Genomic DNA, 13311 nt, shown 5'->3' with positions numbered 1-13311 from the left:
CACAGGTTATAAAAGCCCTGTATTTGTCGTAGGATTTATACATACAACCATGATAGTACATACGCTTGAAAGACTAAACTGAGATATAAGAACATCAATGGATTCCCAAGGATATTTATAGCCTGGATATACATGAAAGGAAGGAACTCTCTATAGGGAGTGACAAATTTACAGAGATGTACGAAACATTAAATGCTAAATGAGTTTCTCGATCCTATTCACGAATTTTTCAGTAATTAAATACTGTAATGAAATATCTCAGGGTCCATATAACAAGGATTAACAGATGAAAGATCTGGTTGAATTTTCAAATGTAGTCACTGCTGGGCTCTGCGTGCTGCAAGACCATCGGTAGAAGCAGTGTGGGTAAACTGCAAGATAAAGGAAAGAATCAGTCTTAAGACATCAGCCCGAAAAGCACCTTCCAGGGCCCCAGGTGGGGCCTAGTGCGTGCCCCCCCTCCCCAAAGACCTTCCTGGCTGAAGAGATTTGAGAATCTAGAGAAAATAGGAAGCATTTTGCATTACCAATGAGAATTATTCGATTGAGTTCATACTGGCTTAAGACTGAAAGTTACCAGATTAAAAAAAAAACAAGATGAAGGAATCAATCAACTATTCTTTTTTTTTTTTAGGATTTTAAGTAATCTCCATTCCAAAATGGGGCTCAAACTCACTACCCTAAGTTCAAGTGTCATAGGCTCCACCTGGCCTCCAGCGAGGAGCTCCCAACAATCAAACACTGTGGCTGAGACAGGAAAACAGAATGAGAGGAGAACAAAGCCCACCCCCCCCCCCCCCGAGGCCCTCAGAGCAGGGAGAAGAGGGCTGGGCTCCGGGGCCCACACCCAAAATCTCCAAGTTGAAACTCAGCCCCTCAGAGGGCAATGTGCTTCCGCTTTTAAAAGCTAATCTCTCAACTGAGAGGCCACCAGCGTCACTCACGTGAGGACTAGAATCCTCTTGGGCCTGGTTCATTCAAGAAGGTGTGCGTAAAACAAGCCAGCCAGGGCCTGCTGACCTAGGAGCTCCACCAGACCAGGCAAAGGCCAGTGCCACTTGCTCCCGAACGAGCGGGAAGGTCAGCTCAGACCTGGAAAATCTCCTACTGCTCCGACAGCAATCCTGCCTCCCTACCACAAAAGACATTAGCAGACACTGAACCCAAACTTCTTTTTTTACGAAAAGAGTGGAAATACAGTTTTCTCCGGAAAAACTGAGAACACACCAACCTCTTTAAGTGTAAGCACACAAACACCAGAATCCTCTTAGCAGGTGTAGAGAAGCTCATTTGTGTGTGTGTGTGTGTGCGCGCGTGTGTGTGTGCGTGTATGTGTATGTGTGTGTGAGTCTGTCTATGTGCGTCTGCGTGTCTGTGTATTTCTGAAAGTCCCTAAGTGAGCCTGCTGCGGCTGTCCTGGCTCACATGCACATTGCGCAGACAGGACACAGGATGTCCGACTGTGGCCTGCATGGACGGTGCCCTCTACTCACCAGCAGGAGACGTCGGCAGGATTAAGACATGACTGGCTGAATCCAGCCTCTGTGGTGCAGATACTATGCCTGCTCCAAGCAACACAAGGGGCAGCGTGCAAATGCAGCATGCGGTTAGTCTCAAAATAGCACATGAGGGCACAAATACAGCCACACACATTCTAAACCACAGCAGCAACCACTGAGGGCTCCCGGGGCACTTCTGAGTGGGGTTCTCTCCACCCGCAAGCAGCCGGGGGAGTCCCCGGGAGTTCACTCTCAAATAGCAATGGGGCAGTAGAGGCCAGGAAAACACTTTCGCCCTGTCCATCTGCCATCTTGCGAAAGAGGGGCCAGGGCTGCCCATCACATACGTAGCTCTGCAAGTGTCGCTCTGAGGCTGGTCCAACGCTCTGAGGACACCCACGATGCCTAGTTGTAGTAGTTGAGAGAATGCGCTAATATTCCATCAGATAGAAAAGTTAAAAAAATCTCTTTCACTGTGAAACTCTGATAAGCAGAAGTGAGGAGTAACCTTAGATCATTTGAGCCTGAGCATGCCACAGCATCTGAACGCCTCGTTACATATTAAGTCGGCCATTCTCCATCAGTGTTCACATTCCAACCCAAGAGCCTCCCATACCTCCGCCAAGAGGCTGGGGCAGAGCGGCACGTCACATACAGACCAGCAGCATCTTCTCTGGCTGCATAGAGGACAGAGAGGAAGTGACCCAGAAGCCTGCAGGGAGGGTCTCTGCTGACCCAGCAGGTAAGTCAAGAGTGTCTTGATCTACATTGCTATCTCTAAGAAGGTGCCCTCCTGAAGCTTCTATCATCATCCTGGGAAATTACAGGACACATTGTGAAATAAAAACCAAAAATATATAGTAAGGTCACCAGCCCTTTAAAATGACCTCACTCTGCAAGTTTGCTTACAGCTGTTTACCCCCATTCCTGACAGCCATGGGGGGCCCCCTGCCCAGACGGCTGCCCCAGGCGGTAAAGGGAGGCAGGGCCATATTTGTGCCAGGACCCTGACCGGGCACAAGTCAGGACAGTCCTGGGCTGACCGGACCTGCCGCACCGTCTTTGTGAAATCACCTTCCTGCTATAGAAGATACTACCTTTTTGTTTTCAAAACAGTCTTTAAGCTGCGGACAGTGCTACACGCTAGGACAGTCCCACCGCACCCTTTCACGTGTCCTATTCTCGTCACACTCGAGTGTTCTTATGGCAATGAAGACAGTCTTAAGTAGTGGTGTGGGAGTAAATCAGTCCTGGTGTTGTATAAGGAGACATCAACACTTCGTGTCTTTTGAAATAAACGACTGTAACCTTCCCCCAGAGCACAGGGCCCTGGACTGCAGAGAGACCTCCAGGCGCCCCCAAACGCAACTTACAGGCTCTATTGCCAGGCTGCCGTCAACGTGTTATGATGTGAAAAATATTTCTCAAGACTCTCAAAAGTCAAATACCAAAAGGAAAGAAACCAAACTCCTCACCTCTGTTAAAATATTGGTTTCTCAATAGCTCATTGGTTTGGGTGTTTTTTACGTTTTTGCAGGTACATTTATTTATTTTTGAAAGAGACACAAACAGTATGAGTTGTGGAAGGGCAGAGAGCTAGGGAGAGAGAGAATCCCAAGCAGAATCCCCATTGTCACCGCTGAGCCCAATGGGAGGCCCAAACTCACGAAGTGTGAGATCATGACCTGAGCTGAAAGCAAGACTCAGATGCTTAAATGATTGAGCTACCAGGCACCCCTGTTTGTTAGATTTTCAGAGAGAGAGGGAGAGAGAGAGAGAGAGAGAGAGAGAGAGAGAGAGAGAGAGAACGATTGTGTGTGAGTGAGATAGGGGCAGATAGAAAGGGTGACAGGGGACCCAAAGCAGGCTCCACGCAGACAGCAGCCAGCCCAATGCTGGCCTCAGACTCACAAGCAGTGTGATCATGACCTGAGCCAAAGTCAGACACTTAACCAACTGAGCCACACAGGCGCCCCAAAGCTCATTTGTTAATAAAGTAAGAGCTAAGCTTAACTTGTAAGGTAAAATTATCTCCGCATTTGGAAGAGTAGTCTGGTACATGATTCCTACAAACATAATAATCTACGTTCCCTTTTTTTTTTTTTTCGATTTTACTTTTAGGAAATCTCTACCCCCAACACAGGGCTCAAAGTCACAACCTAGAGATTATGAGTCACGCTGTCCTCTGACTCAGCCAGCCAGGCATCCCCAAATATAATACTTAACAGTTAACGCAACTTTAGATATCATTAGGCTGAAAACTTATTTCACCAACCCTTTGGTCAGTCCCCATGACCAAAAGGTGGTTCAACTCCCATTCCAAGATAGCACGAGCCTGAAATCACGAGCCAACACCCCAAAAGTTATGTCAATCTAAAGGATGACAACATATTGCAATTGCGTCGAAACCAAGACTTCAAACTCAAAACACTACCCATTGAATCCTAATAGTGTATTTTCAATCAGAGATGTTAATGTGGAGTCCATTAATGGGCTTGATTTACTTATCTTTGAGAGGCAGAGAGACAGCATGAGCAGGGGAGGGGCAGAGAGAGATGGAGAGAGAGAATCCCAAGCAGGCTCCAAGTCGTCGGCACGGAGCCTGACTTGGGGCTCGACGCCACCAACTATGAGATCATGACGTGAGCCCAAAGCAAGGGTCGAGCGCCGAATCATCTGAGCCCCCCAGGAAGTCCACAGGAATGGGCCTTTGGGGAGAGGGGTCCATGCTCTCCGGGAAAGTAGACAAGGGTGCCGTGGAGGGGGATTTGCAGTGGGGTCACTGAGGGCATTCCCAAAGGTGTACAGTGTTCTGTAGAAGGATCAAAAGATTCCTGATTCTCCACTGAGCCCATGAGTCAAACAGAATTCCACAGGGAAATCAGAAACAGAAGCCATGAAACTTCCACGTGGCACACGAAGTAAGAGTGTTTCTCTCTCCACATAAGAGCTAAATGCACGCCAGTCTCACGAGCCTCTGAGGGGAAGGGACAGGCAGAGCTCAGGCAGGAGGAGGCAGCACCGAGGACTCCGGGCCGCGCAAAACAGACCGGGTTTGGGGAGAGAGGACTAGCTGTGCGGTGAAGCTACGCGCTGCCTTGCTCCAGTACAGGTTGCGGGGTCTCCAGCAGGAGAGCAGTGGGCGGGTGCAGACGGCCCGGTGTCACCTGTGTGTTCTGGGTCAGGATCTGCACCAGAAGCGCCAGGGCGGTGACATCGAAGGTCCCATCTAAGGCCATCAACGTGCCGTGAACTCCGCCGTCTACGCGATTGTTGGCATCCTCTTTAAGGCCAATCGATAGGACCCAGCGAATCACCGGGTCCTTCCTCCAAACCAGCACCTCTGCCGACAGTAAACACCCATGGCCACGGTGGCTGCCGAAAGCTCTCTCCATCACATCCACACCCTGTAATGCAGGACAAGGATCTCCGCTGTGTGCCCCAAGCCTATGCTTCAGCTGCACACTCCGGGTGTTCTGGAAAACCTTGCTCCCGTCAGACAACACTGTTGGCCCCGAGCCTGGGCACCTTGTCACTTCAACACAAACGTCTCAGTTCTAATCGCAAAGCCCGCTTTGTGGACTCAGTTGAAAATCAGAGAAACCTGAAAAGACTCCCCAGCATATTAAGAGACTGTGACGGGACACCTCACTTTCATGCAAAGTAAGAAATATTGCATTTGCTTTAGGAGACATCGAAAAATCACCAGATGATTCACTAGTTACTTCTGGTGAAAGACTGCTTCTGTCAACTGTGAAGAGATTTAAAATGAAGTACACAGTACAGGAAACACATATACCCAGTTCATTTCCAAGGTCTTTCACTAGGTAAAAGAACAGTTGTTCAAACACATGGACACGCTTAAAACACTTACTGATCGTTATTACATTTCTCTGTAATAACTCTGTAATAACTCTGAGACTCATTCTCCTGAGGCGGACATTGTCAACACTAGGCACCTTTCGTGGAGCCTTATGGGGCTCTACCTCACCGCCACCTCCCTGAGAACTTCACTCCTCATAGCCCACTGTACCCAGAAGCCTTACCAGAAACAGCCGGTCAACACATATTTTATAAGTGACGTGTATATGCTGTATTCCTTCATAAAACAAGGTAAATGTGACGAAGAAAACCATAAAGAGGAGAAAATACATTTACAATACTCTACTGGATGGAAACACATAACTTGCATAGAAGTGGACCTGAACGTCAAACCCTGGCTGTTCAAGGGTCAACCGTATGTTTCTGGGACTGGCCATGCATGTCCACAGAGACCACAGTATGATCCACTCTCAGACACTGCGTTATACCTATGGTAACACAGAACCCAAGTCAGCGATTTGAACATCTCAGCCCCGGAGAAAGTCACCTACACACACTCTGTGAAACTGAATCAAATGCTGGGGCAAACAACTCAATAAACGCTGTCCTCATATGACCAAGTACTTAAACCATACCTCCTGAAGATGACAAAATAAACGTAGGAAACACAGTGACATGTTTTGGCCAATTTTGTGACCTCTGGACTTACAAGACATACACATTTCTGGGAGCAGTGGGTGTGAGAGCCAGAGGGCACTACCACGAATCTTAATGTTTTCGTTACAGAAAGTACAAGGATGTGGAAGAAAACACACTGGCAACATCTAAGGGACCGAATTTTCCCAGCATGGTTCCAGGAGCAAAAGGCCCCGGAGGCCTTTTTATGTCCGTGGAGGACATAATACTGCTTTGCAGCTATAGAGTCTGTTGAACAAACAAACAGCTACTGCTTTAAAAACAGGTACAGCTGAAAAGTGCTCAGCAAGGTGACAAGAAACACAATGCTTATTTTTTAAAGTTTTTGGTGTTTTTCAGCTTGTCCGCCCAATTTGCTGAGTCCCAGGGCACCTTGGGAAGGGTTTTCGATTCAGTGGCTCCAATTCAGTGGCTGTGGGGAAGCAGAGTGATGAAATGGGAGGCGGGGGGTGTCCACAGCCACGTGAGGTCTCCCGACACGGGGAGGGGTCTGCAGGCAGAGAGACCACGGATCTAGAGGAAGGAGGCCAGTAAGACCACCCACACGCTGGAAACACTCAGGGGACACCAACCTGGTCATGCAGGCTCGTCGCTAGCGCGGCTGGGGTGGACCTTTTGTCTTCTGGTGAGCAACCAGCGGATGGATTTTGTGATGCCCTTCTTCTTGGGGGCGTTGTTCAGTGAGTCCTGGCTATTGCTAGTTTTGCTGAGGCTGCTCAGGGGGCCATCCTGAGAGCCTGGGGATCCGGGGGACACACAGGAGAGCATCTTCCACGCGTGCTCGTCACATGACACACCGCCCCACGTGATTAGAAGCACAATCCCCCAGCTTCTAGGGAGGGCTGCGCCCTGGGAGCTGACACTCTCTCCCTCCCAAGTATATCTGGAGTCCAAGCACCTTGGGTCGAGAACGCTCAGGACCCATCCCAGGCCGTGACCCGGGAGCACGGAGGACATGCACACCTGAGCCACCCCAGGACGTGGTGCGAGTAACAGAGAGGCTGCTGGAGCTGCCTGGTGGGGGTGGGGGGAAGAGAGCATGGCTCTTGTCAGCCCCACAGGGCACAGTGCGGCCCAGGGGAGGAGCCCTAGGGAGCATGTCACCCAGGATCCACCGGGAGGAAAAGAGAGGTCTCAGGACGGCTGGTGTGTAGGATCTGAGCAAACGAGGCTGCCCTACAGCCACCAGCATCACAAGACTCTGGTCTTTCCCACCTGCCTTTTGCCCTGCTGGCCACACCCAGGGCACCCAGGCAGGTATCCCAAGAACGCCGTGCACGTAAACTCAGTTCATTGGCCTCTCTTTGGAATCGCTGTTCCGACCCTTTCTCCCCCATGTAGAGATCAAAGGTTTCTCAGAGCTGAAAACCAGCGCACAGGCATGTCTCCTACGATGCCTGTGCCCCTTACTTTGTGGCGTCCCTGATGTCCTCGTGGCTGGCCTTGTGCAGTGCCCCTTGCTGCAGCCTGTCCAAGCTCAGGGACCTCTGGGACGAAGAAGCTGACGGTACACATCGTGCCCTTGCCGTGCTACCTTGTGACTCTTCCTCCAAATGCAGCAACTGTGGGGTGGAGAGGAGAGTGACATGATTTCACCGTGCACCCAGACAGAGGAGCACACAGCCCTGAAATCACAGCCAGCAACTCATTTGAAAAGCTCTGAGCTGTGCTTTGTGCAGCGTCCAAAACGACTTCCTAGGATCGGCCTAACGCCAGGCGAAAGGGTGGATTCGCGTCCGGGCAGTGGGCCCACTGAGACCCCCAGCCCATCTGCACCGAGGGGTGTACCCTCCCCAGGACTTCGCACCACCAGGAGCCCGGCCACAGAAGGTAGAGGCGGAGACCCAAACCATGTCACCATACACCACGGCCAGCTGAGAAGGAAGGTGTCTGTTTCCTGACGCCATTCAGGGCAAACCCTGGTGAGCACGGAGCCCTCCCATGCACGGTTGTCCAAAGCTCTTTGTTTGGGGGAAGTGGAGCGAGCTTGTGGCCTAATCCACTGTCACTTCTGGTAGCGATGCAAGGCTGGAATCTACGGGGACGTGTGTAAAGTGACAAGGCACCCAACCCCCTGACCCCACACTCGGGTCTGACTTCTGCTTCTCGGGGACATTTCGGTTGATGGTACAAACTGACGGACTCATCTGCAGCTTACAGACAGTCTGCTCGACACGGTGCAGACACAGTGTCCCTTGGCTGCGGTCACGACAAATGAACCCCTTCAGACTCCACTTTTCCTTCTGTGACAGGCTGTGGGTCTGCGGCTGTGTGGCTGCGGGCCCTGGGAAGGACCGTGGGGCCACGGACCCGCCAGCGTTACGACCCTTGACAGGTCCTGGTGGTGAGGCAGGGCCGGACCTCACGAGACACACGTGTAGGACTGGCGAGACAGGCACAGCCAACCGGGTTTGCACCAGGACCTCCGAAGCTGCATGGGGCTCGGGACGCCCATGGCGGTCAGCACCAAGCGGAGCTGAGCTCAGGGAAGACACAAGCTTAACCAACAGCTCCAAAACACCTGCCTCCTCTCCTGATTTCCTGACAGTCATCAGACAACAAAAGGCTACCTTAAGAGGCTACAAATTATCCACATAAAACCAAACAGGGTCAGACTCACGCAACACAAGTACATTTCATACCCAGGTGGAAGCAAGGATATGGAGAAAACAAACCCAAAAGGGAACAGGACAGGGAGCCACACTAGCGACCAGGCTACGAGGTGAGCAGAGACGGAGGGTTCCGGGAGCACACCCTCCCCTGTGTCACAGCGCAGTCCACACACAGGCCCCCGCCCAGCACTGGGTCCTGCCAGACTTGTGCCTATGGGCCATTTCAGTCTCCACCAAAACGGGAGGCTCCGGCCAGGCTGGGAAGTGCAACGCCCGTGCTGGCCCTGTCTGCATGGACCTGACACCCACTGCCCGTACACCTAGACTTCATCCCCCAAAACCTCCAAAGAGCCCTCCAAGTAGCCATCAGTGAGCTGCGGGAGCAGGCCGTCCTGCCTGGGTGTTCATCACACGACCCTCTGTTCCTTGAGAAAGTCTTGCTACAGAGGAAAAGGCAGCACGAGCCAGCAGAATGCAGGGCGTGCTCTGTGCCCCGTCGCCGATGTGAGCTCCTGATCTCTGAGGACCGTGCACCGATGGGCAGGGTGTGGATACCCCAAGGGCCATGAACCTTTCGCTGTCCTCACTTACCAGGAGACCAAAGCAGGAAAAAAAGATGGTGATGAATACACCCCGGTCACAAAACAACCAGTGACCGAACTGGCACTTGAACGCAAGAATTCAACTGAACGGACACACCATCTGTGCAGTGGAGGGGCTCCCCCAGCTGCCGCCCAGCTCTGTATCAGAGGCACGGCCCTGTCAGCGCATGGCTGGGAAGGTCTGGGATGGGGGTCCGGTCCAGGGAGCAAGGCATCCCAGTTATGAGGCGGACTCTCTGGTCGAGGGTTCCGTCCCGAGGCACGGCGCTTCCCCTGAGAATGGGCACACCCACATCATTGTCCTCTGGACACAGGAGGTGTCCTGTCCGGGGCGAGGGGCACTGTAAATGGGAGAAGGGCGCCCGAGCAAAGGTGGGGTATGTGGCAGAGTGGTGTCGTGGCCGGTGTTTGCCCTGCAAGGTGTCCTCATGCACAGGACCCGGGCTCTCAGGCTCTGGTTGCACATCGGGAAATGGGCTAACCATACAAGCTGTGGCTCGCGGGGATGTCTGTGAGGGCCAGGTCACAGGATCCTAAACCACTGCACACACCAGGTGGCGAACCCTAAGAGCTCTCTGAATGCTGCTGGCTACGGCTGTCAAAAGTGGTTATCCCGAAATCGAAACTCTATGCCTCTGCTTCAGTAATTTCTCTTCCTAGAAACTTCTATGTCTCATGGAACTAGGTACGCAGCGCAGCGAGCAAGACACAAACGAGAGACAACGGTGAGCTCTGGTGGCCGTCGCAGGTACCGTGGAAACCGGCCGCCACGCTCCAGCCCCCAGTGGCTCCTGGACTTTCCCGCACACGCCAGCCGCTCGTCCTTACCCAGCTGTGGTGCTCACTGTGGAGAGACGGGCACTCTCCCCCACACCACAGACAAACACAGCTAGGTTGCACTACGAAACACTTTCGCTTTCTCCGATGCTTCCTTCCCTCACTAGGCTGACAGAGGCACGCAAAGAAAGGAAGAGAAATCAGATTTGCTGCACACTTGGAAGCTACAATTTCCAAGACCAAATGAGGCAAACATATTTGAAAGAGAACAACAGGACGGATATAATTGAGAGAAGATTTAGAAACAACCACGACTGGAAGCAGAACTTTGTTCCACCACACATCTGAACGTAATAGGTTATACAATATTTACCAGAGACACTACCAATTATCACTCGGGACGTAAAACTCCATGACAACATACACAACTTATTAAAACACGGCATCTTGTAGAACAAAGACATCTAACAGGTGCCTATTCTAAACTTTCCTGTAACCGTTCTCCTTGTTGAAAACCAAGTTACACTTTTACAGTATCACCCTAGGGGATGCCGAAGTTCCCGCAACACCTTGTATAACACCAAACAAACCCACTCTGTTAATGCCCTGCTGGACGTGAATGTGAAATCCTGACCTAGAATTTGATGGACAACCTCTCACGAATCACCGTGCTGGTTACAGGAGGGTGTCCTGGGCAGGTACGTGATAAAAACGGGCTTAGGGGCAGGTGACAGCTTCACGTTGTAGGAGTCCTGAGTTTCAGTGTAGAAGGCAGTACTTGTGCTCAGTAAGCCCATGAGATTTGGAGTCCTGAACACGAGTGTCGGCACCGCAAAGCGTGCTGTCTGTATCGAGCTTCCGTTCATCTATGCTCAGTGCCTTATCTCTTTTGAAAAAACACTTCGTTTACAAATTATTATCTGGATCATACCCGTATCCGCCTGTACTATACAGTGATACGCTAACGACAATTTATGACTACTGGGGCAAAACCCCCTCTCTAATGACAAATGAAGATACAGGAGAAACAACACGAGCCAGCCACGAGTGATCACAGACGCTCCAGGGCAAAACAGCAAAATGACAAAACACAAACCACAGAACTTTTACCCTGTGTCTCCTTCCAGCTAGCACTGCGTCTCTGCTCCCAACCAGAGTTCAAGTCCTCCAGAAAGCTGCCCCTACTGTGTCTACACAGATTCTGGGACTCTGGCGAGTGGGCTTCAGCGCAAGGGCTCCTGGACCAGACCCCCGTGGTCCTCGGCCTCCACCTTGCCTGGCCCCACCCAGCATGACCAGGCCACCGGTCTCCCTTTCCCTGAGCACCTGGCTCACTGAGCTCCTTCCACCTTGTGACCGCTTGGTCTCTGCCAGTTCTGTCTCTCTCTCTCCACTGCCACACTGGGCAGTGCCCAGAGAGCCACCCTTGGACTCTGGGGCTATCCACAGGTGCCCATCTAGGGACTCGTCAATCATCTGTCAAACAGAAATAGATAACTAACACACATATCACCTTTTACTTCCCATTCGCTGCTGGTCTCCCCTCACTACACTGTGCACACACAGGGGTGCAGGCCTCTCCTCTGACTTTTTATCTATTTATTGTTTTCTTTGTTTTATTTCAAGTGGGGGAGGAGCAGAGAGAGGGAGACAGAGAGAATCCCAAGCAGGCTCCAGGCGCGGTCAGCGCAGAGCCCCATGCGGGGCAGCGGGGCTCCGGGTCTCGATCTCACAAACCCAGAGACCGTGACATGAGCAGAAATCAGCAGTCGGACGCTTGACCGACTGAGCCACCCGCGCCCCTCATCTGGGTTTTTCAGTCATGCTGCACCCTAGCTCTGGGACGATGTCTGCACCAAACTTGTTCCATGACTACAGGTGCTCAAAACTTACACAAATATATAAAAATATACGCGGCTGAAGAGACAAAGGACAAAAGTACTTAAACTCCAAAGGTGAATTCTTTGTTGTTCAAGGATGAATACACGTGTTCATTTAACCTTCATTAGCGTTTCGAACCCTTACTAATTTGCATTGTGCTGTGCTTAACACTAGGTCCTATCTTAATCCACATTGCTACTTTATACAAAGGAAGAACAAAAGCTCTCAAAAGTAAATTCCAAGGCAGCAAAAGAAGAATGGGGGAAGGGGAAAAGAGAAAGCAGCCTATCAGTCCTTTAGTTCCAGAAGAGCCTCACAGACAGAGGAAAAGGCAGGTGACATTGGAGCAGGCAGGTGGGTCCCACGAGAGCCCCCAGAGGATGGAGGTCCTTGCCTTGGAAGGCTCATGTCGCAGACGGGCCACACGGCCTTTCCGGTGGCGCCGCAACACCGCGCTGCTGCTGGTGCTGCTGGCATCCGTGGGGCTGTCCCGCCAGACGGAACCTGGAAGCTGGGATGCTGCCGACGTGCGTCCGCCTGAAACACGGAGGAAAACGGTCAAACAAACACGCACACACACACCAAGGTTGTTATCTAAAGAAAAGTGGACTTTGTCAGCCAGGCCAGAACCCGTCAATTGGGAAAATGAGGTCACAGAAAAAGGTCTCCAAGGAAGGCATCCTTTGCCCCTGGCTGCAGTGCAAGCCCGCTAGCCGGGCCCTGTGGACACAGGGTCTCCCGGGCCCAGCAGGTGCAACGCATCCCCGCGGCCCAGACGTCCCCGAGGTGGAGCAGCGCCTGCCCCCAGTCAAGCTGTCGTCCTGCGTGTCTGCACCACCTCCTGCCCAACTGACCGGAAAGCACTCCTATACGTCCCTCTGGCCTTCACCTGCCATCGGCCCACGTGTGCCAAGGCCCTTGCTGTGATGCCAGGTGACCCCAGGTTTTCCTCCACCAGCCACTATCGGGCGCGCCCCAGGGGCATCCGCGGCAGGATCCTCGGGAACCACACCTCGCAGCTCCCGTACACAGAGGAGGTGGCAATGCGCCCGGTGTTTCCGAGGCAAAAGCGTCTCTGGCCTCTGTGCAGTTAGACTAACACACAAATGTCCCCCTTGGCCACAGAAGTCTCCAGAAAAGTTCCATGGAGCCCCGAGCCCCTAGGGTGGAGTCACTTAATTGGGCTGTCAGTCTTGCTCCCCTCAGCAAAGGCTCTGGGCAGGAAGCTCTGGGCAGCAGCTGTGAAGGAGCACCCCCGCCAGCCCATGTGCCCGGCCTCAGCCACGGGTTCACCCTCCACACTTGAACCCTGCACGGGAGTCCAGTGGCTCCTCGCTCTCTGGAAAAGAACAGAGGCTGCCTTCCATTTCACAAATCCTTATGGTCTCGGGAGACAGAACACACCCATCTGATTCACATCAA

General features: G+C 52.1%; 1 long non-coding RNA gene across 1 annotated transcript; it reads right to left on the bottom strand.

Annotated features, from left to right (window-relative positions):
* On the bottom strand, positions 1-7579 carry LOC123383610. The gene is made up of 3 exons (XR_006593514.1): positions 7428-7579; positions 6590-6754; positions 1-371 (listed from the first exon to the last, which is right to left on the bottom strand). It is a non-coding gene; the product is annotated as an uncharacterized LOC123383610 (long non-coding RNA).
* Between the last annotated feature and the right edge of the window lie 5732 nt (positions 7580-13311).

Source organism: Felis catus (genome assembly GCF_018350175.1).
Source record: "Felis catus isolate Fca126 chromosome D2 unlocalized genomic scaffold, F.catus_Fca126_mat1.0 chrD2_random_Un_scaffold_79, whole genome shotgun sequence".
In the NCBI taxonomy this organism is placed as follows: Eukaryota; Metazoa; Chordata; class Mammalia; order Carnivora; family Felidae; genus Felis; species Felis catus.
The sequence above is the reverse complement of the archived record's forward strand: the minus strand, read 5'-3'. Positions and strand labels throughout refer to the sequence as shown.